At 36.5% G+C, this 24,041-nt stretch overlaps 2 long non-coding RNA genes across 2 annotated transcripts; one reads left to right on the plus strand and one right to left on the minus strand.

The window, feature by feature from the left end:
• The first annotated feature begins 374 nt into the window (after window positions 1-374).
• LOC141376257 (uncharacterized) lies at window positions 375-13,938 on the plus strand. The gene is made up of 3 exons (XR_015498975.1): window positions 375-939; window positions 3,453-3,543; window positions 12,113-13,938. It is a non-coding gene; the product is annotated as an uncharacterized LOC141376257 (long non-coding RNA).
• A 3,932-nt stretch (window positions 13,939-17,870) lies between these two features.
• Window positions 17,871-22,049, minus strand: LOC147835204 (uncharacterized). The gene is made up of 4 exons (XR_015498976.1): window positions 21,584-22,049; window positions 20,318-20,854; window positions 19,919-20,134; window positions 17,871-19,577 (listed from the first exon to the last, which is right to left on the minus strand). It is a non-coding gene; the product is annotated as an uncharacterized LOC147835204 (long non-coding RNA).
• Window positions 22,050-24,041: the final 1,992 nt, after the last annotated feature.

Consider the following 24,041-nt stretch of genomic DNA (forward strand, 5'->3'; position numbering starts at 1 on the left):
ACTATAGTACAATTAAGTGGCTATTGTAGGTTGTTTACTATAAATTACTACACTATTTTGTCACCTGTGCTTCAGTTGGGGCTTCCAGTTATCTGTCATGTGTTCCTGTCTGGTATGGAGCTTATATATGTCAATTTTTAGCTTCTGAACTGACAAGATATGACTTATTCAGAAGCAATTATTTCTATTTCGTAACATCGCTGCTTTTTTCAAAACAACAAAACGACTGAAACAAAAACGCGTTTGATGTTTCGTCGCCATTTGTCAAGCTGTTTGTTCGGGGGCAAATAATTGGGGGTCCTCGTGCTTTTGCCGTGTCATAAAGTTGCTCAAATTGGCGGTGCGAGTGTTGTTGACAGCGGATCAGACTCTTTAATTGACAGCGGCGTGCACGCGCGTGTCTCTCCGGCGAGCGCGCGCGTGTCACTCAGTGCCAGACCCCGAGACCTCCGCGCTCATTTGGCGCTAACATTATGAAAATCATCCCTCAGCCCTAAAGCGAGAGATCTTTGTTACGACTCGAGTTTCTGTCAAGCCTTCACCAATTACACTCGCAGGTACAATGGTCTATTGAGCCCTTGACTGGCGCGGCGACAGTGATTTGTGAATCGTTACCGGGATCGAGCTCCGTACCTGAGGAATGCAAATAATGTGGCGCGAAACCAAACTACAGCTACTATTACCGCAGATTGGATTTTTTCCCCCTTCCTTTCTTCTTCGCCTCTCACGAGAGTGGGGTTTTCAGCTAAATGTAAATTTCTCTCCTTCAGAAGTGGCCACTAGTTCAGAATGATGGCTTCGGCTCTCAAGTGCTTCTGCTGGTGGATGAAAACAGCAGACATGTTGGCCTACTGTAGGATTACTTTAGTATGAGGACAACATGTGCTGATTGCATGGAAGACAGGTGTGCAGTTTACCTGGAGGAGATTTCTTTAAATGGTAAATGCAACAGAGATGGATTTTAAAGGGATAGTTCACGCTAAAAAGGGTCATTTACTTACAATCAAGTGTTTATGGGTTTACTGTTTCAGTTGAACACAAAAGAAGATGTTTTGAAAAATGTTGGAAAATGGTAACCATTGACCTTTCATAGTTGGCAAAGCAAATAACTATGGAAGTCGATGGTTAAAGGTTTCCTACATTTTTCAAAATAACTTCTTTTGTGTTCTACAGAAAAGTCAACGGTTTCCGGTTTGCAACATTTTTCAAAATGTCTTCTTTTGTGTTTAAAAGAAAAAACCTCAAAGAATAAACAAAATATTGTTTCGTTTTAAGAAAAAGGTTGACAAAATATGTGTATTTTGAAAAATGTTCCAGGAAAAAACTCATATTATGAAAGTCACCGGTTACCGGTTTCCAACCTTTTTCAAAACATCTTCCTTTTTGTTCCACAGAAAAGTCGATGAAAGTTAATGGTTACCGGTTTCCAACATTTTTCTAAATATCTTCTATTGTGTTCAAAAGAAAAAAGCTCAGCATTTTTGAAAAGTCTCCTCCAGATGGACTACACATATTTTGTTCACTTATTTTTTAAAATAAAACATTTCTTTTAATGTTTCTTTTAATGTACTTAATGGTTAATGGTTACTGGTTTCCAACATTTTTAAAATTATCTTCTTTTGTGATCAACATAAGGAACCCCAAAGCCTTCTCTAGACTAGTAAATAAATGTTGTTTTATTCCAAAAATAAATCAATATGATACGTTTAGTATCATATATATATATATATATATATATATATATATATATATATATATATATATATATATATATATATATATATATATATATAAAACACCGTATCGTGATAAAACTTGCTAGATAAAATTTGCTAATTAACCTCAGAGGATGCTAGTTGAGAATTAGTCGAAACTATTTATTTATTTTGAACATAAATATGCAATGAAGCAAGAATGTTTGGGTCATAATACCTGTTTAAAGTAACCTTTTTGCTGCTCAGGTCAATATTATGATTATACCGTTTTGCGATTAAACCTTTAGCAACAATAAAATTTAATACCAGAATGCTTATTAACCCCAGAGGATGCTAGTTGAGAATTAGTTGAGACTATTTATTTACTCTGAACACGTATATACAATAAAGCAAGTTTTTTTTTTGGCTTTTATTTCTGTTAAAGTGACCATTTTTGCAGCTCAGGGCAATATAATGATAATACCGTATCGCGATTAACCTTCAGCAACAAAAAATATAATCCCAGAATGCTAATTAACCTCAGAGGATGCTAGTTGAGAATTAGTTGAGATTATTTATTTACTTTAAACATGTATATACAATAAAGCAAGTTTTTTTTTTGGCCATTATACCTGGTAAAGTAACCTTTATTGCAGCTCAGGTCAATAAAATGATAATACAGTATATTGCGATAAAACTTTCAGCAATTATTTGCAACAAGAAAGTCAGATACTGGGATGCTAATCAACTTTAGAGGATGCTAGTTGAGAATTAGTTAAGACGGTTTATTTAATCTGAACATGTATATGCAATAACACGAGTACGTTTTTTTGCAGCTCAGGTCAATATAATGATAATACCGTATTGCGAATAACCTTTAGCAACAATAAAACTTGATCCCAAATTGCTAATTAACCTGAGAGGATGCGAGCTGAGAATTAGTTGAGACTATTTATTTACTCTGAACACGTATATGCACTAAAAGTAAATATTTTTTGTTTTTTATTCCTGTTAAAGTGACCATTTTTGGAGCTCAGGTCAACATAATGATAATACTGTATCGCGATTAACTTTCAGCAACAAAAAAATATAATCCCAGAATGCTAATTAACCTCAGAGGATGCGAGTTGAGAATTAGTTGAGACTATTTATTTACTCTAAACACGTATATGCAATAAAAGTAAATATTTTTTGTTTTTTATTCCTGTTAAAGTGACCATTTTTGCAGCTCAGGTCAACATAATGATAATACCGTGTCGCGATTAACCTTCAGCAACAAAAAAATGTAATCCCAGAATGCTAATTAACCTCAGAGGATGCTAGTTGAGAATTAGTTGAGACTATTTATTTAGTCCGAACACGAATACAATAAAGTTTTTTTTTTTTTGGTTTGTATACCTGTTAAAGTAACCTTTATTGCAGCTGAGGTCAATATTATGATAGTATCGTATATCGCGATAAAATATTCAGCAATTATTGGCAACAAGACAGTTTGCTAATTAACCTCAGAGGATGCTATAGTTGAAAATTACTCAAGACTTTATTTAGTCTGAGCATTTTTTGGTTATTATACTTGTTAAGGTAACCTTTTTTGCAGCTCAGATGGATATCGCGATAATACCGTATATATCGTGATCAGCAATTAGTTGCAACAAGAAAATCTGACACTGGCTGAAGCCAGATATAACAAACAATCTCTTGTGAATATCAAATGATATCCTCATCTGTCAATAAACTGGTCGGCTCTTGTCTGTAAAGGTTTGATGCGTCCGGACGAGCCCCCCTCCCTCCGGGTCACGGCACCAACAGACGGAGCGTGGAGAAGCGCAGGAGGAGCAGCGTCTCGGAGGTTAATTAGCATTCTCTTTCCCTTCACTTTATTATCAGCTGTGTCCTCCACACACCCGTTTAATTGCGTGAGCTGATCGAATAATAAATGGCAGAGTAATTACCATTCTAAAGGAGAGATCCCTCTCTCTCTCTCTCTCTTTCCCCCCGCTTTCTCTCTCTTCAGCGCACAACTCAGTCAAAAGAGATTTTTATTCTAAATTAAGTTTTTAACTGTCATCTGTCATCTTAGGTATAATTATAACTTAGACATTTCAGCTTCATTGTTCTGGCTCTGCGAAATTCTCCACGGAGAAAAGACATTGTGACAGCGTTTTTTTAGCCGTGTGGAAAATGATGTTTAGGAGGAATTCTCAATGCCTCTAAATGAGAAAGCAAATATGCTAATTAATCAAACTCTCTCACAGGGCAGTAACACAGTCGAAATCCCTCTTTTTATTTTAATATATTTAATCAGTCTCCGAATGAGGTAATGCCGGCTGTCTTCTCTTCAGGAGGACTTCATTGTGTCTGTGCTTTTCATTGTATGAATATGCACGCTTCTGGCTCTGTTGACATTTAGGAGATATGAAAATCAGCTTTGACCGTTTGTAATTTCAACCACTTAATCGTTTATGCTGGAATTTACGCTTTTAATGGTGGAATACTTTTGTTTTCTTGAGGCCAGTATGTAGGATAAACGCTTATTTAGATATAAAAGCTGTCAGTTGGGTTTTGTGCTTTCACAAAAGGTATATATTTGTACTTTTCAGGTACTGATTTGGGGCGACACAGTGGCTCAGTGGTTAGCACTGTTGCCTCACAGCAAGAAGGTCGCTGTTTTGAGTCCTAGCTGGGCCATTTGGCATTTCTGTGTGGAGTTTGGATGTTCTTCCTGTGTTGGTGTGGGTTTGGCTATGGATTTCCCCACTGTACAAACACATGCGTGATACATGTAGGTGAACTGGGTAAACAAAATTGGCCATAGTGTATGAGTGTGTCTGTGAATGAGTATGTATGGGTGTTTCCCAGTGCTGGGTTGCGGCTGGAAGTGCAACCGCTGCATAAAACATATGCTGGAATTGGCGGTTCATTCCACTGTGGCGACCCCCACATAAATAAGGGACTAAGCCAAAGGAAAATGAATGAATGAAGGTACTAATTTTACTTTATGTACTTACTTGTATCATTATGGACTCTTTAGGTACACAGGTGTACTTTTAGTAAAGGTAGGTCTCAGTGACAGCTGTTGTACCTTTATTTGTGAGAGTGAATAAGCACAGTTTAATAATATTTTTACTACTGCATTAATAACAGAACTATAGCTTGACTATAAATAATATAATATATTAAAACACAGAATTTTATATATATGTTGTTTTTATTTAATATTTAAATAGATTTCATGGATTATTGTTGTTAAAATTCAAAGGATAAAAATAGTTAATTGAAATAAAATATAAATACTGGAAAGCAAGTGTAACCTTGAAAAGTAATATTAATAATAGCAATGATCTCAATAATCAATTATATATCTATAATTAATTTCTATATTTTTTGTATTATTTAATTATTATTTTTTAGGGGGTTTCACCTTTTATTGTGATAGGAAAGTGGAGATTTAGAGACAGGAAAGTATTGGGAGCAGCGATAGGGTATGGGCCGGCAAAGGACCTCGAACTAGGAATCGAACTCAGGTTACCGTGAACACCTCAGTGCCATGTGTCGACACACTAACCACAAGGCTATTGGCCTATTGTGATTTTATTTTTATTATTATTATTATTATTATTATTATTATTATTATTAATATTATTGTTGTCAGATTAATCTAAAGTTTACATTTTAAGTCTTTACAAATAAAATAAAGCACTGCAAAATCATCTAAAATATTAAATCAAAATTAAAATGTAAACTGAAACTCTATATTCATTCATTTTCTCTCGGCCTAGTCTCTATTTCAGAGGTCGCCACAGCGGAATGAACCAGCATATATTTTATGCAGTGGATGCCCTTCCAGCCGCAATCCTATAGCACATGTGTTTGGACTGTGGGGGAAACCGGAGCACCCGGAGGAAACCCACGCCAACACTCCTCACAGAAATGTCAACTGACCTAGCAAGGGCTCGAACCAGCAACCCATGCTGTGAGGCGACAGTGCTTGCCACTTTGCCACTGTGTCCCGGCGTTGTTAAAATTTGAATGATTAAAAAATGTTTCTAGAATAATATATAAATATTAGATATTTACAATATTTGTGTTAGTAATATTTAATAATAATAATAATTATTATTATTAATTATTATTAAATATTATTAATTATTATTATTATTCATAATAATAATTAGTTATTATTATTATTGTTGATTGTCAGTTTAAGACCAAAATGATGGGTCTTTACAATTAAAACAAAGCATTACTAGAGCATATAAAACATTCATTCATTTTCTTTGCTGCTTAATCCCTTTATTAATCTGGGTTTGCCACAGCGGAATGAACCGCCAACTTATCCAGCATATGTTTTACACAGCAAATGCACTTACAGCTGTAACCCAGTATTGAAAATCACAGATGGACACTCATTCACACAGACACACTTCAGCCAATTTAGTTTTAGTAATTCCCCTATATTGCATGTGTTTGGACTGTGGGGGAAACCAGAGCACCTGGTGGAAACCCACGCCAACAGGAGGAGAACATGCAAAATCCACACAGAAATTGACCTAGCCAAGGCTCAAACCAGCAACCTTCCTGCAGTGAGGCGATCGTGCTACACACTAAACGCCGCCGTGACGCTCTGTTAAACTTTAAATGATTAAAAATCATAGTTGAAATAAAGTATAAATATTAGACATTTTGCAATATTTCTATTTAATAAGAGTTAAATAGTAATAGTAATTAATTTAATAATTTTAAATAGTAACACAAAAAGTATAGTATGCAAATAATACTACAAAAAGACTAAATCTGACATAAATATTCAATCATCCATTTGTGTCTGTGTGTGTGTGAATAAAGGCATACCTGGGGATACTTCAAATGCAATAACCACTGCAAATATATATTTTTATTGTTAATGTAGTTTCTTTAGTTAAAAAAATATTTATAATTTATGAATAATATTCTATTAATAATGTAAAATATGCATTATTAATCAAAAGTGGGAAATGGAATTATCATATTATTAATAATATCAAACTATTAATAATAATAATAACAATTATTATTATTATTATTATTATTATTGATACTTTTTAGTAAGTTTACCTATATGCTTCAATGATGTATATAATATATATAATTTCGAAATATATATATTTATTTTTTAATGTTACAGTAGTAAAACTAAGATTTTAATTTTTATTATGTGATTGGTTATAATTTAGAATTAATATTATATTAATAATAAACAAATAATAAAAATATGCATTAATAATGAACAAGTGAAAAAAGAAAATTATTGTATTATTAATAATGTCTAATAATAATAATAATAATAATAATTATTATTATTATTATTATTATTATATAATTAATTTATTCATATTCATGTTCTTCTTCTTCTACTTCTTATTATTATATCATCAATTTATTCATATGTTTATTATTATTATTATTATTATATCATCAATTTATTCATATTCATACTATCATTATATCATCAATTTATTCATATTCTTATTAATATTATTATTATATTATCAATTTTTTATTATAACATTATTCAAATTATTATTCATATTATTAATATTAGTATTAAATCATCAATTTATTCATATTATTAATGATATTATTATTACTATTATTATTATATTATCATCAATTCATTGATATTCATATTTATATTCATATTATTAATGATAATAATATTATTATTATTCAATATCAATAATATCAATTTATATTGTATTGTATAATAATTAAATATTATTAATTATATTATTACTATTATTATTACTTGATAAATAAAAAAAATACGTTAAGCTCTATGGTTTAATGCTATGGTATAACATTATTATCAGTATTTGTACATTTAGTCAAATCATCTTTTATAAACATTAGCCTACATTTTATATCCATGTTGACTTTTTCCCATTTGCCCTAAAACGCGATCATTTGCATTAAACCTCACAATGTCTTCACATCGCATCATAACACCAATAACCGGCTCAGGAACTCAACAAGTCGCGAAGAATGAGATCATTACAAACTCCTTTATTCTCTCCATAAGGACCAAACACAAAGGGCAAAAAAAAATATCAGTATATCGATGCAAATCCCCCCGCGGGCGCCACCGGTGTGCGCGGCCGGAGAACAGCGCGCCTCAGCCGGCCACGTGTGCGGCGGCGCGGACCCCCCTCCGGAAAGCCCATGAAAAGCCACATCAATTTCGCCACAGACAAGCACCGTCACACAGATTAGGCAGCCACAATACAGCGGCCTCTTATCTCCACCCACAGGAGGAGGAGAGCCTGATCTGCGCGGGATGGAAACATTCGCACCGCGTAATGGACAAAATCAATTGTTGGCCTCCGCAATCAATGCGAGTCTCTGCTCCGAGGAGCCCGGCTGTAATTGAACTTCTGGCGGCTCCGCGGTGCAGCATCGGCCGCTGATACTGGTATCTGGCCGCGGGACTTACCTGGATGCTTCTGCTTCTTCTTCTTCTTATATAGACACACCTGGTTAAACCGAGCACATTGGAGCATTATGGGTACAGTAGAGAGTCCACTTGGCCGTTTAAGTGGACATTGATCAGGTCAACCAGAGTAAAAAGTGAGTGGATGGATGAACTTTCTTCCAACAATCTCCTTTAAAGAGACAAACTCTTGGTTTTAAAGTATGGCTGTCCACTGTTAAAAAAGTAATATTATATTGTTATGATTATTATTAATAATAATAACTTGATATTATTGTTATTATTAATAATTATGTTTAAGTTGAACATTACTAAATTTAGTTTGTTAAAACCCAGCCCATAAATTGTTTGCCAGCCGTTGCCTGAAAAAAAATTGTAAATCCAATGAATATTTTTTCAGTGTGGATATACACTCACCGGCCACTTTATTAGGTACACCTTACTAATACCGTGTTGGACCCCTTTTTGTCTGCAGAACTGCCTTAATTGTTTGATTTTGGTTCATATTGACATGATAGCATCACACAATTGCTGCAGATTTGTCGGCTGCACAACCAAAATGCAAATCTCCCGTTAAACCACATCTCAAAGGTGCTCTATTGGATTGAGTTCTGAGGACTGTGGAGGCCATTTGAGTACAGTGATCATGTCATGTTCAGTGTGGTCCTCTGCTGCTGTAGCCCATCCGCCTCATGGTTGGACGTGTTGTGTGTTCAGAGATGCTCTTCTGCATATCTCGGTTGTAACAAGTGGTTAATCCCTTTATTATTCTGGGGTCGCCACAGAGGAATGAACCGCCAACTTATCCAGCATATGTTTTACACAGCGGTTGCCCTTCCAGCTGCAACTTATCACTGGCAAACACCAATACACTCTCATTCACACACATACACTACGTACTAATACTAATATATTATGATTTATTGCAGGGGTTCTCAACCTTTTTCACGTCGAAGCCCACCTTTTCCTCCAAAAAAATTTTGAAGGCCCAAACTGATTGTCTAGTGAAAATGCTTATATTTTAAAGCTTTATTTATTAGCAAAACATTATTTTTTGCCTTCTATTATTCTCTTATTTTTCTACATCATTTAAAAAAAAACTCGTATATGTATATATATACACACACACACACAGTTGAAGTCAGAAATATTAGCCCCCCTGAATTATTAGCCCCCTTGCTTATTTTTTCCCCGTTTTCTGTGAAAAAGGTCTATTCCGATTAGAGCGATAATGTAGAGAATATTGATCTTGTGTTGAGCCCAATGAGCCTTACATCTAAAAATAGAGCAAGGGTGTTCCTTTAGTGACATCCCTTTGACTCACACGCCAAAAATGGCGGACGTGCAACAAGAAACTGAAGATATGGTGATGCGCCTGTCAATCAATGTTGGTGGACCGCACTCCTACGTCAAGTCTGGACGTCAGGTCGGTCTGAAAACCGCTTCAATTGGTCTACCGTATTTATGTTGGTTAATTGAAAAAAAAAGGACTGTTTTATCACCCCAATATGATGGTCTATACACTATACCAGTGGTTCTCAAAGTGGGGGTCGGGACCCCCCGAGGGGTCGCAGGGCAATGAAGAGGGGTCGCCTGGTGATTTCCAAAAATCTATTTATTTTTATTAAACCATAAGAATTAACATATTTTATCCAAAACTATACTGAAAATAAAAATAGTTGTTTATAGTTACTATATACTATATAGTTACTATAGCAGCTTATAGTTACTAGTTCTATTGGATTGCGCCCCTGGGGTAATTACATTATATTAAAGGCAGCAATAGCGTCAGATGCATTTTGATTTTATAACATCAGGTTATACTTTCTGGAACATTTAAAGCACTGACACAAATTTAATTGGTGTGTCTGCGTCATTGCATGCAAGGTTTCTGTATTTATAACCACCTCAGAGGATATTGGGGGTCGCGAGTCATTAGCCTCTTTCACACAGTGATACCGGTAAATATCTGGAAAATTTCTGGAACGACTTTACCGGTATATTCAAAAAAGCGCTGTTCACACAGGCGAGGACGTTACGGAAATTTTCCGGAAAAGAGCATTCATACATCCATTCCAAAATACCGGTAAATTCTGACATCATTCACCACAAATGAGCTTTAAACGGCTGCGCTTGTGTTTGTAAACATTTGACTAAATTACAAACTCTGTGGATGATCAATATTGTGAACAACTTTCGCAGGATCACTTTCGCATGTCGAGATGTTCATAATATGTGTGTGTGCAGGCGCTCACAGGCTGTTTCACAGGCACACGCAAAGCTTGAAGGTAAACAAACAACGGCTTATCATAAGCATCTCATCGATGATTATTTACACAGTTGGCATTAAGAAGAACATATAAACGTGATCTGACTAACTTCTAGCAGCTAAATGTGTCTGGAAAAATATTCAAAGGCTTTTATCCTCACAAACCGCGCGCACGTAAATGCGTCTGACTGTTGTGATTGGCTAAAGCAGACGTCTCACGTCAGCACGTTCTAGACGTGCACGCGCTTATTACAGGAATCTTCCTTCTGCATTCACACAGCGCAGCATTCCGGCAAATTACCGGTAATGTTTCAACTTCTCTTTCCGGAAAATAGCCAGAACGAATTTACCGGTATTTCCGAAAAGGACCTGTTCACACATACAACCTTTCCGGAAAATTGCCGGCAATTTTCCGGAAAGGTCTGTATGGGTGAAAGGGGCTACTGGCTTTGTTGTTTTGGGGGTCGCTGGCTGAAAAGTTTGGGAACCCCAGCACTATACCTACACACATGTCTGTCCAAACAGCTTGAAAAGTAGATTTTTCACCATACAGTAGGTGCCCTTTAATGCTAGAGATGTTGATCCATTTTTCCTGAAACCGTATTGCTCATCAGCTTAAAGGTTGTGCATTTCTATGAAATTATTAAGCCTTTCAACAAAGAGTTTTTCCAAAATGTCTGAAAACTCAGACAGTATAGAAAATGGACTATAATTTGTAAAGTCTCCAGATTTATAAAGTGGAATTATCTTAGAAATGTTCTCTTTACTGCAGTATGGTTATCAAATATTACTCAAATATAAAAAACAACATTTGTATCCTCATTTAGCGTTGTATACAGTTATAGAGCAATGCCCCATGAATGTTGTTTCATGTTGTTTCATGTTCACTGTAAAGCCGAACAACAGCAACAAGAAAGTGCGCTCATTAGGCATAACTGATTACAGGCAGCCTTGCTCCTGAACCAAAGCCACTTAGTCAGGTAAGCACCAGTGAGTAGCTATATTAACCCAATACATCTTGCACTGTACAAACGGCAGTCTGTAACGCTGCCCCGCGAAGCCCTGTAACATGCTTTATTAGGCACCCTTGAGCTGAATGTTATCTATCAGCGGCTCTGCGCGGAGACCCCACACCCCTTCCCAGAATGCCTCACAGCGAGAACGCGGGGCGCTCATCTGTTCCTCTCTAACCAGACAAACCCTGATGCTGATTAATGGAGGCCAAACTTACAGGCACTCCGTCAGAGATGTTACACGGGGACGGTAATATATGGGAGCCATTAAATACGCATCATTTTTTGCTGGCATGAAATATGTTGACCCCGATCTTATTACACACGTAATTAAAAGCGCTCAACAGTTCTCGGTCGAGCAGGATCGCTCACCGACAGCCGCAAGTCAAATTGATGCATCGGCCGAACGTCGTTTGTTTTATTCATCTGTCAAAAGCTGCGTTAATTCTCCAGGCTCTGCATATAAATTGTGTTTTATTAGAGAGTCCGATTCACAAAAGTTGATTTCATTGAGACAGATGTACTGTATCTGGTAATTGCTGTGGGTTTTTCAACAAAAGCAATCATTTTTTTGTGTTGTTTACATGTGGGTACTTCATAAAGTGCATCAGTATGTTTAACCCTGTGAGTCTGTAAATAAAAACTCACACTTGTGGTTCTCTTCCAGCAGAACATCTGTGCAACAGTCAAAGGCTCAGACGGGATACGATATAGGAGACTGTTGGAGTTTCTGAAGCCAACTTTATATTCTTTTGTTCTTTATAAAACCGATAAATATGTCTGAACCTTTTAAATCTCAAAACCAGACACAACATGTTGCAACTCAAGAAATATATGCAGACAAATGTGGTTCAAAATGAAGCATGTTGTTGGATGATCTCTTATTTTGATCTGCACTGATATTTGGAAAATTGTATTGATTAAAGTTTCAGATCCTCTTGTTTACTGGTGGAAATCTGCACTTGGTGGTCAAACCGTCTAGTTCCCACCGATTTTGTTACATGGTGAGCCATTATGAAGTGACTGAAACTTTTCAACAACAGGTTGAACAGATGAACCCTTAAGAAATCAACTGAATTCGCTGGTCAGCTTTTGAAGCATGGGTGCTGGTTTGAACCGTTTTTTAGCTGGACCTGTGCTGGTTTAAGCTGGTCCAAAGCAGCTCAATCCAGCTTAAACCAGCACATGACCAGCTTAAACCAGTTTAAACCGGCTCATAACCAGCTTACACCTGAAAATAAGCACTTTAAACCTACACATGGCTAATTTAAACCAGATTAAACCAGCTGAAACCCCACGTAACCAGCTAAAACCAGCCTAAACCGGCACATGACCAGCTCAGCCCTTTGTATGACTATCCTAAACTAGCTCATGACCAGCTCAAACAAGCCTGATCAGCTTAAACCAGCTCATGGCCAGCTCAAACCAGTTTAAACCAGCTCATAACCAGCTTACACCAGAAAATAAGCAGCTCAAACCAGCACATGACTAATTTAAACCAGATTTAACCAGCTGAAACCCAACGTAACCAGCCTTAACCGGCACATTACCAGCTCAGCCCTTTGTATGACTATCCTAAACTAGCTCATGACCAGCTCAAACAAGCCTGATCAGCTTAAACCAGCTCATGGCCAGCTCAAACCAGTTTAAACCAGCTCATAACCAGCTTACACCAGAAAATAAGCAGCTCAAACCAGCACATGACTAATTTAAACCAGATTTAACCAGCTGAAACTTAACGTAACCAGCTAAAACTAGCCTAAACCGGCACATGACCAGCTCAGCCCTGTGTATGACTATCCTAAACTAGCTCATGACCAGCTCAAACAAGCCTGATCAGCTTAAACCAGCTCATGGCCAGCTCAAACAAGCATTGCTAGCTCAAACCAGCTCATGACCAGCTTAAACTTTCTTAAAACAGGCTTATTACCATCTCAAACCAGCTCACAACCAGCTCAAACAACCATGGCCAGTTCGGGACCAGCTTAAACAAGCTCATGACCAGCTCAAACAAGCCTGATCAGCTTAAACCAGCTAATGGCCAGCTCAAACAAGCATTGTCAGCTCAAACCAGCTCATAACCAGCTTAAACTATCTAAAAACAGGCTTATTACCATCTCAAACCAGCTCATGACCAGCTCAAACAACCATGGCCAGTTCGGGACCAGCTTAAACAAGCTCATGAGCAGTTTAAACAAGCATGACCTGCTTAAACCATCTCAAACCAGTTTATGGCCAGCCTAAACCAGCTCATGACTAGCTCAAACAACCATGGCCAGTTAGTGACCAGCTTAAACCAGCTCATGAGCAGCTTAAACAAGCATGGCCAGCTTAAACAATCTTTAACCAGTTTATAACCTGCCTAAACCAGCTCAAACCAGCTCATAAACAGCTCAAACAAGCACGACCCGCTTTTGACCAGCTTAAACTATATATTAAACCAGTTTATGGCCAGCTTAAACCAGTTTATGGCCAGCTTAAACAAGCTCATGATTAGCTTAAACAAGCAGGACCAGTTTATGACCAGGTTAAACTATCTTAAACCAGTTAATGGCCAGCTTAAACCAGCTCAATACACCTTATGAGCAGCTTAAACAAGCATGATCAGTTTATTACCAGCTTAAACCATCTTAAACCAGTTTATGACCAGCTCATGACCAGCTTAAACCAGCTCATGAGCAGCTCAAACAAGCATGACCAGCTTAAACCATCTTAAACCAGTTTATGACCAGCTTAAACCGGCTCATGAGCAGATCAAACAAGCATTACCAGTTTAAACTGAGCTAGTTTAAGCTGGCTATTAGTTGGTTTCAGCAGATCAGGCTTGTTTACGCTGGTCATGAGCTGGTTTGAGGTGGTTTATTATGGTCATGAGCTGGTTTAAGCTGGTCATGAATTAGTTTGAGCTGGTCATGCTTGTTTAAGCTGGTAGTGAGCTAATCTGCGCTAGTTTAAGATGGCCATGAGTTGGTTTGAGCGGGTCAGGCTTGTTTAAGCTGGTCATGAGCTGGTTTAAATTGGTCATGAGCTGGTTTAAGCTGGTCATGAGCTGGTTTGACATGGTTTAAACTGGTCATGAGCTAGTTTAAGCTGGCCATGAGTTGGTTTGACATGGTTTAAACTGGTCATGAGCTGGTTTAAGCTGGCCATGAGTTGGTTTTGGTTCCTGCTAATGTAGATGTTGGACTGAAGCAGCTGATATTCATTTACACTGAGGAGCAGAGCGTTGCTGAAGAACTACTGAGAGATTTCAACTGCTGTCTGGGCCTTCCATGTCTTTCCACACCTTCCTTTCTTCATGTGTTCTATACATTTTCCCCTGCTTCATTTGATTTTCTTACACATAACTTCATTTTTAAACTAATTTGTTTTGCATGTATGGATTTCTTTAGTTGTTACCAACATCCAATAAAAATATTAAGTGAACAGCACCTTTAGAAATATGTTTTCTGAGTAAAACGGTGACATGTTCAACACTTATTTCCCCCACTGTAAGTGCGCAGTATTCTGCCTCCAGCCCCAGTTCCCGGCAGGTATATCCGGCAGTAATCCGCGAGGATACAGAGGCGGGCTTTATTACATCTGATGTGCTGAAACTGGGTCGTTATAAAGAGGGAAGGATGTCAGGGCCCAGATGAACACGCACGTCTACACACATCTTCACTTTTACACACGGGGAGAAATTACTGCCCTCAGCTGACAAAAATCCGCTCGGAAATCCACTCTACATAGACTACATGATCCTCAAAAGCCATCTCTCACGTGACTGATTTCCTCCAGCTTTCTTATTTTATCAGGAGAATTGGTGCTTTATGCCTTCCTCCAGTGCGCTGACACTGATACCAACAGGCGAGTTAAATAAAGTGTGAAATTCTTAACATAAGGACTGTTACACGGATGAAGGGAGCATGGAGAAAGGTTGCATATCTATTGTGTGTGTGAGTGTGTGTGTGTGTGACCTTTTAACAGAAGCGCTGTGTTTTCGCAACACAGACAGATTGGCCAAATGTAAGCGAATTTTATGGTGGATTTGTAATGACAAAGGCATCGTGTTAAAGCACTTTGACGGCGCGTTAAAAGAGTTCAGAGCGGGTCTTAAAATCTGACTCACGCAGTTTATGTCTGACTCTAAGCTAACACTTCTGCTCGGTCTATCGCTGCTTATGTGTATAATTTACATGTTACGAGTGCGTCATGTTCTTTTATATTTATAAAGCGCTGATATAAAGCTGCAGAGTGCATTCAGGCACCAAACAGGAGCGCAATGTTGCACTATGGTTTAGTTCTTTTTATGTTGTCCCTACACACATCGATTAAGTTAACCTAATTATTCTTGCAAATTTAAGTGGATTGAACATAAAATAATTAAGTTGTCCTCCCAAAAAATGTAAGAATTGTGTTGTTTCAACTCCTATTAATAAAGTAGTTTGGACAAGCAACAGAAGTCATTTTTTTTGAGTGGGTGTCATGAAGTACACTACCTGACAAAAGTCTAATCGTCGGTCTTAGTTCTAAGAGAAACAAATAATAACTTGAATTTTAGTTGTTTTTAGTTTTAGTATTTAATTTTAGCTAACTTAAGTTAAATATTAAAAGTTGAATCCAATATGTTTATCTAACTTAATTTTTAAAGCAGAATCTAATAAGTTCAGTTAAATTTTTTAAAGCTGAATCCTATGAGTTCTGCTAACTTAATTTTTAAAGCGAATCCAATAAGTTCCGCTAACTTAAGTAATTTTTTAAAGCATAACCCAATGAGTTCAGTTAACTTAAGTAAATTTTTTAAAGCTGAACCCAATAAGTTCAGCTAACTTAATTTTTTAGGCGGAATACATCAAGTTCAAGTAACTTAAGTTTTGAAAGCTAAATCCAATATGTTCCGCTAACTTGCGTTTTTAAAGCAGAATCCAATAAGTTCAGCTAACTTAAGTACATTTTTAAAGCATAACCAAATAAGTTCAGCTAAGTTAATATAAATATTTAAAGTTGAATCCTATATGCTCAGCTAACTTAAGTTTTTTAAGCTGAACCCAATAAGTTCAGCTAACCTCAGTTAAGTTTTTAAAGCTAAACCCAATAAGTTTGGCTAACTTAAGTTTTTAAAAGCTGAATTCTATAAATTCTGCTAATTTAAGTTTTTAAAGCGTAATCCAATAAGTTCAGCTAACTTAAGTTTAACATTTAAAGTTGAATACATTAGGTTTATCTAACTTAATTTTTGAAGCATAATCTAATAAGTTTAGTTAACTTTTTAAAACCGGAATTCAATAAGATCAGCCCACTTAAGTTAAAATTTTAAAGGAATCCTATAAGTTCTGCTAACTTAATTTTTTTTAAGCGGAATCCAATACCTTAAGATCATTTTTAAAGCATAACCCAATAAGTTCAGTTAACTTAAGTTAAATATCTAAAGTTGAATCCAATTTGTTCAGCTAACTTAAGTTTTTAAAGCTGAACAAAATAAGTTCAGTTAACTTAAGTTAAATATTTAAAGCTAAACCCAATAAGTTCAGCTAACTTAAGTTTTTAAAGAGGAATCCAATAAGTTTAGCTAATGTAAGTTAAATTTTTAAAGCTGAATCCAATATGTTCAACTAATTTAAGTTAAAGTAAATGTTTAAAGCTGAATCCAATCTGTTCCGCTAACTTAAGTTTTTAAAGCTGAAACCAATAAGTTCAGCTAATTTAAGTTAAACATTTAAAGCTAAATCCAATATGTTCAGCTAAATTAAGTCAAGCAGTTGAATCAACAAAGTATTTTTTACAGTGTGGCGTAGAGCTGTCAAATTTTCTAATAAAAAATGTTATCGTGTTCAATGTGAATGAGCCTAAATTATATTTCCAACAGTCAATCCCATTTAATCTTTAAACCTGCAGGTAGGTGTAGGTAAAAGCAGGTAGCCCCCACTCATAATGAATGAATGAGACTGTGTCAGATTGTGCACACAAAAAAAGTGGTTACAATGTTTCCACATGCACACCTAGTTGTATCTTGTCATTAAACCATGATTAGAGGAAGCATTTTAACACTGACACACTAACACACGGCAGCGTTTAAGTCATAAAGTGAATCAGTCAATCTCAGAGTCAGATGTGTGTATCTTTGAGTGGAGTGAGACATTGGTTTTAACTAGCTGAGGTAATGCCATTGTGACACATCTCAGTGTTTGCAGGAAATGCTCAAGGCTGGGAGAAGCATTCCTGATCCGTCACATCACAGGATACAGATGATAAAAAAAAAACAATTAAGAGCTCTGGTGGGATTTCAGTGTTATTGCATCAGGGGGTGCAGACAAACTTTTGGATCAAATCATTTGCAATTCTAACTCCCACAATAAATTCTTAATATAAATGTTGGGGACTATTTTTAAGAATACTGTTACGACTGAAGTTTATTATATTATTGCGTATTGCGTGTCTTTTTTTTTGTCCCGCCTTCTTGTTGTTTTTTCTGTTATCCCATAGGGTCCCATACCAGCGTGAACTCAAATTCTGATTGGCTGCTGGTCTCGGACGCCTATATCAAAAGCAGCTTTCGGCAGGGTTCGAGGAGCTCATTTGTGCTGCGTTCGGTTCTGGAAGTGGAGCTCCTGGGTTTCCCTTACCCCTCCGGCCGACGACCAACAATCAGTTTTGTACCATTGCTCATACGTTAATCTATCTTAAGAGTTTGAGCTTGTAGGGGTGGCCTGCCTATTTATTTGATTACTTTTGACTATGTTTAAGTTTAGGGAGAAAGGTAAGCTTCCTGTATTTAAAAAAAAATGAATAAGTAATTTAGTGCATTTACTTTATAGATTCTTCTGTTTGTTATGTTGGCCTGTGGCCACCCTGAAGAGATGCTCATTTATATGTATTACTTTTTTCTATTATAAATCTATTTAATAAGGGTGCTTTCACACCTACAATTTTGTTTCGGAACGTATCTCGTTTGCCCAGTTAGCGCGGTTCGTTTGGCATATGTGAACAGGGCAATCGCGCTCTGTTCCGCGCCAAAGTAATCGCTCCGAGATCGCTTGAGTGAGGTGGTCTCGGCTCGATTGAAACGAACCCTGGAGTGGTTCGATTGCAGTGAGAAAGCAATCCGATCCGAGCGCGGTTATATCACAGTGTTTTATGGATATGTAATAGGCTTACGGCTATATGAAGAGAGAATTATGAGTATGGCGGGAAGTTTCGCGAGTCTCCGGATGCCCACAAACGAGTGATGATCTCCCGGTAATCTCGCGTCTCCCTCCCGGTCCTCAAATAGGCATCGTCACACACCCTTCTCACCCCTCCCCACCGCATCTCTCCTCAGACACGTCGCGCGCACCCTGTCAATCACCACCAAACCACCACCTCTCCTGACAGCTGAGCGGGACGCTGCAAAATAAACCCTGACACTCTGACCAATGTGAGGAGAGTTTACTCACACGTGACTTGTTTTAGCTCTTTTGGTCCGATTAGAAACTTTGCAGTGTGAAAGCGAACCGCTCCAAGAGCAAAGAGCAACAATGTAACAATTGTAATCTCTGTTTCGGAACAACTGAATCGATTCACAGGTGTGAAAGCAGCCTAACTCTCAACTGAGTGTCCAAGTTTGGTTGTCGACCGAAGGGCATCTTTTGCATTAAGTGTTAGTTTTGTTTGGGAAATCCACCACCCCAACACATTTGTTTTCTCGTTTATTATGCCCATGTTGTTTTCCCCTAGACTTGGGGCGTAATAATACATAGAAACCATTGGCACAGATGTCATGTAAACTAACGATCACAATGAATAAACAGTTTAAAAACACTTGATTACTTTCAGAAGTAAATCTAATCTTCGTTGTTTTGTGGTAAAAAAGACGGATTGAATTTAATAAGTCAAAAAATATGTCTGTCCATTATTATAGACTGTGAGTTTAGACGTAAAAGGATAGTTCACCCAAAATTTAAATTTACCAACGCTATCCCACAGCAATTCGTAATTTCTTGATTTAGTGGCTAATGACGGTTGGATTTAGGGGTGGGGTTTGGTGCCATGCCTCCTTTTAAAAATCATACATCTTTTATTTGTATGAATTCATATGAGAATTCGGTAAGCAAAATTGTCTGTAGTATATGTGTGTAAATGAGTGTATATAGATGTTTCCCAGTGATGGGTTGCAGCTGGAAAGGCATTCATTCAATTTTTTTTTTTTTGGCTTAGTCCCTTCATTCAGTCACCACAGCGAAACGAACCGTCAACTTATCCAGCACGATGCCCTTTCAGCCGCAACCCATGTCTGGGAAACATCCACACACACACTCATACACTACAGACAATTTAGCCTACCCAATTCACCTTTACCGCATGTCTTTGGACTGTGGGGGAAACCGAAGAGAGCCCACGCGAACGCAGGGAGAACATGCAAGCTCCACACAGAAACGCCAACTGACCCAGCCGAGGCTCAAACCAGCAACCTTCTTGCCGTGAGGCGACAGCACTACCTACTGTGCCACTGCATCACCGCTTGAAGGGCATATGCTGTGTAAACAATATGCTGGATAAGTTGGCAGTTCATTCCGCTGTGGCGACCCCAGAATAATAAAGGGACTAAGCTGAAAATAAAAATGAATGAATGAATATGAATTTACCACTAAACTGACAAAACGTAAAATAGTTACGGTTCCTCGTGCGATCAGGCTGGTGTTTACTCCCTGAAGTGGTCCCAAACCTTTATGAGCTTTGTTTTTCTGATGAACACAAAAGAAAAGCTGAAAACCTGTATAATACTTGACTTCCCTTGAAGAAAAAAAAAAATTCCATGGAAGTCAAAGGACTTCAGCTTCCTTCAGAATATGTTTGTTTGTAATGGACAAAAAAATCTGTTTTCAAGAGTTCACACTTAGCTGATATTCAATAAAGCAGAATTGGATATGACGGTGATAGTAATCTTTACCATAAACATCAGTGGTTTAATCTAAACTGTTCTCCCAGTACTGCTCTGTTATTTAACTATAACTTCATAACTAACTCAGACTAAAGACTAAATCTCTTTCTTGATTTTTGCAGTTTTCAAACACAGATTTGAATGCAGCGATTCGAAACATATGCAAATCAACATCATTTATAATGTATGTTGCGTGGGTGTTGAGATCCTGATCTTTTAATGATTAATCGTGCAGCTTACACTGAATGCATTAATGCAGCCTAAACAAGTAGTGACAGAAAACACCTTTAATAACCCAAGAAACCCACCACATCCTGAATAACCCACCACAACTTCTTCCATCATCACTATATTATACAGGAAAGCCTAAATGCTGTCATGTGATTTGAATGACGCGAGAGGTGATCTCTTTGCAATCGTTATAAATTTAGGATTAAACTACAAGTAAAAAAGTAGCAATCTACATGAGTTCCAAACTGTAGAATGTTGTCCACAAAATGAAGAAATAATCAACTGAAAAAAAATATTGTAAAATATTTAGTAGTGTGAAAAATTCAGTGTTACTCCTACTGTTGCTGATAACGCTAAATGTAGAAATCTAACATTATAATTTGTACATCCTATATATTTATTTTTAATCTAATTTTCAATAAATTATATTATCAACTCATAAAACTTCATGATTCAATGGTAGATGATCATTTTTGAAGAATTATTCAGCAGCATATTTTTGATGTCTGGTTGTCGCCAACTATTGGTTAAATAAAATAATTGCTGCCTACAACTTTCATTTTTTATCGTTGTTAAATGGATATGACGGTGATAGTAATCTTTGCCATATACATCAGTGGTTTAATCTAAACTGTTCTCCCAGTACTGCTGCGTTATTTAACTATAACTTCAAAACTAACTCAAAAGACTCAATCTCTTTCTTAATTTTTGCAATTTTCAAACACAGATTTGAATGCAGCGATTCAAAACATATGCAAATCACCATCATTTATAACGTATGTTGCGTGGGTGTTGAGATCCTGATCTTTTAATGATGAATCGTGCAGCTTACTCTGAATGCATTAATGCAGCCTAAACAAGTAGTGACAGAAAACACCTTTAATAACCCAAGAAACCCACCACATCCTGAATAACCCACCACAACTTCTTCCGTCATCACTATATTTTACAGGAAATCCTAAATGTTTTCATACATGTGTTTTATTGACATTTCTATTTATCCTCATTTACGGAAGCCTTAGGAACAGGGAAAATGTGCGTTTGCATTTGATCTGAAACTTGTAACATAATTCAGGTCTGAAGGGGTTAGAGATAACAAAGTGAGCTACCAAAATAAACTGTACATTTTGATTTCACCCAGACTTTAAGGATCCACTGACATCTACAGACCACAGATGAAAACAAGTTTCCCCCGTGGAGACATTCTTCACAATACCTGTGCGTTTGCATTTTAACGCAGGACATTGTTATGACGGAGTGGCTGTTTACTGGCAGGCCTGAGGCAGCGTGAGCCCTGCAGGTATGAGGCCTTCTGCACGACACCTGTTTAAACTAATGAGGTCTTAAGAAGAGAACAGAAGCAGGGCGTGAGAACAAACCCTTACATAAAGTTCTCAGCGCTTTACTCAAGTGCTCAGATTAAACCTCAGATAAAGGACACAAACTATTTGGATGCAAACAATGTTTTAAAATGCTCAGGTTACTTAAACGGATAGTTCACACACAACAATGTAAAAAAAATTTGGGTTTCACAAAATCCCTTCATGATGTCCCAATGCAAATCGATTAAGTTAACTTAATGTTTTTTTTTTTTTCAATTTTAAGTTGATTGAACATAAAGCAATTTAGTTGCCACAAAAACCCCCAAGAATTGTGTTGATTCAGCTCATTTTCTATCTAGTTAGTTAATTAGTAGTTTGTATTTACCCTAATGAGTTTCCTGTTTTTGTTGAACACTAAAGAAGATTTAAAAAATGTTGAGAAATCTGTAAACATTGTCCTCCATAGTAGGACAAACGAATGCTTTGGAAGTCAATGGGTTCAAGTTTCCAGCATTTTTCAAAATAACTTCCTCTGTGTTCAAGGGGAGTTGGTAACTCAAACTGGTTTTGTGACAAGTGAAGGGTGGATGAATGATGACTGAATTATTTTAAATCCTCCTATGTAAAAGAAACTAAATACTATAGTAATTTGTGAATAATGTAGAGACAGAGCTCATTTAGGCCACCCTTCCACACCTTCATTGACTTTCTATTGTGGGAGGAGTGGGTGGGGGCGTGGCCTTGATGCATGGGCGAGGCCTACATGTAATTTATGACTAATAAAAAATAAACAATGCCTAAAATTGCACTGAAAAAAAAATCGTAATTTTTACGTTTTATTACCGGAAAAAAAGGAAAATAACAGGCGTTAAATTACAGAAATACACCGTAAAATAAAGGACAATAAATTATGAAAATTTACCAGAATTTTTAATTTTAGGAAATTTCCGTAATTTATTTTCTGTTATTTTACGGTGTATTTCTGCTATTTCACTATAGGGGGCGGGGCTTTTCCCCTCTGATGACATCATACAAAGGGAGAATGTCAATCAAAGTGTTTCTGCAGACTGTTTTTATCAAGTCTGATTATAAATTATTGAATTAATTATTATTTACCATTCAAAGCTGGTTATATTCACACACTGCTCCCACACAACTGTGTTTAAACTCCTTATAAAAGTGATTTTTGCATAACAGCTCCCCTTTAATTGCAGTTTGGTGCATATTTCTGTTAATGCTTACAAATAGAAACAATTAAAAGCAGAAATTATTCTGTAATTCATAACCAAATAATTATGATAATATAATTAATATAATATATATATATATATATATATATATATATATATATATATATATATATATATATATATATATATATATATATATATTTATATATATTATAAGTCATGATATATATTATAATATATAATAATATACAATAAGTCATTTTATCAAACAAACTAATCTTTATCCACTCGATTATTTTAGCACGCATTAAATGCTTGATTGTTATGTGAAGCTTTTATTATATTAAACACTATATTATTGTTAGCATGATAAGTGTAATTGTTCAATTCACAATGCTAACACAAACCACTTTGAGTGTGTAAATCAGCTTGAAAGTGTGCAAAAGAAATTCAATCAGTGTGTAAACGGAGGGATGTTAAGTGATATTTCATCAGGACGGATCAGATTAATCAGTAGCCTGGAGGAGATTGAGTTAAAGCGTCTTAGGCAGTAATCCCTGTGTGTATATGTGTGTGTAATTGAGACAGCCCTTTAACCCTTATTAGCACTAGCCCGAGGGATCTGACACATACGCTTTGTTGTCCTCATTGTAATCTCTAAACATACTCCATTTGTCTTCATTCATCCCCTATATCCCTCGTAATTCCTGGATGTTGAGTGTTAGGTGAGCCGTAATTTAATTTTCAGTTTTACAGATGCACTTTTTGGCTATTTGTTTTGGCGAATTAACAATCTTAACATGTTGACAGGATTCACGCACAATGGAAATCTAGTCAAATATATTCAAGAATGTTTGGGTAAAATTCCCATTGTGTTACTGCAGTGTTTTTTTTCAGTGTTCTCTGAATATGTGAAAGGTTTTATGATGTTTTAAAAATGATTAAATAAACATAGAG

Source organism: Danio rerio, chromosome 9 (assembly GCF_052040795.2).
Source record: "Danio rerio strain M-AB ecotype USA chromosome 9, GRCz13ab, whole genome shotgun sequence".
Lineage (NCBI taxonomy): Eukaryota > Metazoa > Chordata > Actinopteri > Cypriniformes > Danionidae > Danio > Danio rerio.